Here is a 2,333-nt window from a genome sequence, read left to right as displayed (position 1 = left end):
TGCTTCTGGTTTGCAGCAGGCAGGTCAGGCTCTCACTGCCGCTGTCACAGCTGATCGGAGGCACGGTCAGTCACAGCTGGGCAGGCAAAGACACCACAAACCACAAACTGCACTTGAGCAGCACAGTTGCCCCCAGGCTGTTCAGACCCTGCATCCCAGCACAGCTCCCAAGGAACATTAGTCAGGGCTACCTTCAGCACAGTGGAGTCAGACACCAAGTCACACTGATGATCTTAACAGTGACAGCAGACAATCAGCCTCTATCTCTTACATACCCTCTTTTACAGAGGGTGAGCAAACAAACACAGCAAGGATACTCCCAGCTCCCCACAAATCACAGCAGCGCCTCGGCGCCCAACACTGTGCTGCAGATATGTCCTTATTGCCCCAGAGCTGCAGGAGAGCTCAAAAGATACCAGGAGTGTCTGTTAAAAGTGTCTGTAAACTGCTCAGCAGCTCCAGAGCTGGGCAAAGGGAAAAGTACATCAGAGCAAACTCAGCTCGTACATCACTGCTTTCTTTCGTGTTGCTCCCAGGCCTCAGCTTCTCATGGCTTGTAAATCAGAGGCTGTTCCTTGCATAGCAAGCAGGATTAAATCTTCTATTACTTTAGTTAATCTAAATACAACAAAGTAATGCTTACACACACACACATTAAAAAAAAAAAAAAAATCCAACAGAAGAAAGTTTTGGGTACTGTGTGCCTTTACACAATCAGAAAATGCACCTGAAATCTGCTGAACTGCCATGAATTCTGCACACAGTACAGATGCTACATTTGATGGGGAGGGATGGGCACTCACCCTGAACACAGCTGGAGGTGAATGTTCCACCATGCTGTGCCAGAGCAGCACGGATTCTCCTCTGTAACAGCTCTGTAACAGCTCTTCCCTTCACAACCAACTTCTGCCCCTCACGGCTGCTCCTCATTCAGCAGGCAGCCTGTGCCCTGCCCGGACCAGCACAGTAAAGAAACCACACACCCCGTTCCCTATAGCAGTGCATTTGATCTCTGCACTTCATAAATTACATTTCCTTTCTTAGCTTTTAAAACAAGTGCTTCCTTCCTCTTTTACCAGGTTCCCATTTCTTTTCCCATCCACTCTCTCAGAGGCAGTTTCTTTACTAATTAGACCAATCCCCCCATTCAGCCACACAGACTTCAAGCAAAGGTAAGAATACAAAGCATACAAACCCTGCTTATTTTCACCTCCATCCCCTGGTGAGCAGTTAGCAGTGTCAGCCTGCACCCAGGGGACCCTGCTCAGCACCCTTCTCCTGACCCACACACCAGAATCCCTGCTAGAAGATGTGTAACACTGAGCATGAGCCCAGAGCTATGAAAAATACACGGCCCTGTAGGAGTGCAGACAGCTATTTCTTGGTGTTCCCACTGGTGAAACTTGGGAAACACAATGGTTTAAGGACACCACGTGCCCAAAAGGAAACACAAAGGCCTCATTCCATGGTTCAGCCAACTTCCATCACCCCTGTTCTTTGACTGTAAAATTAAAGACAGATTAAACAGCACTTGGTAATGAAATAATGAATTCCTCTTTGCTTCTGCATCAAAAAAGCCAAACGTTGCAGGATTGACAGTGATTTAGACTAAGTGTAATACACCACCACCTCTTTTTCCTAGAGGTGGAAAAAGAAACCTGAAAGAATTCCTCTTCTATCCTGGCTCTATTGTTGAGGGGTTGGTGAGCTGTAGCTCCATTCCTCCACATGGGGAAACCCGTTCTGCACCTCCCACACCCCCTGACCTCAGTTTCTCTCTCTGTGTGACAATACACATGCTTTTCACATCACAGCTCCGAGCCACATTTTCTGCCCTGCCTATTCTCTGCCGCTCCTTGATGCGGTGAATTGAACTGCACTCCTTTTGCTGCGCTCTTTGGCACGTGTCACTGGGCAAGAACACAAAGAGGAGGGCAGAAAAAAGCAGAAATCCTAACGCCAACCACCTCCAGGCAGAAGGGCTGACAGCAGACTGTCTCTGCCACCGTGTGCATGAAGAGCCACAGTGTCCCCACGCCAACTTCAGGCCTTTTGTTTGCAGGCTGCCCTGGTTCAGTGGCAGGTGGTAGCACCATATTGCCAGGACAGAGGGAAGTGGCAGCACACGGGTAACTCCTCGTCGCTCCCGTGCTGCTCAGCCAAGCTCTGCCCTTTCTCCCTGTACGAAGAGTATTTTGCAATCACGGTTGGTTTCCACTCTTTGTGACAATCAGTTCTCCAGGAGGTTGACCTGTTTAGCAGCAATGTAATCAAACTCGCTGCCTTAGTGCTGGTGGTGGTCTCCACTCCTCCTGAGCAGCTGCAGCCTACTG

The sequence above is a fragment of the Tetrao urogallus genome, assembly GCF_951394365.1.
Source record: "Tetrao urogallus genome assembly, chromosome: 24".
NCBI classification, from domain to species: Eukaryota; Metazoa; Chordata; class Aves; order Galliformes; family Phasianidae; genus Tetrao; species Tetrao urogallus.
This window is presented reverse-complemented; position numbering follows the sequence as displayed.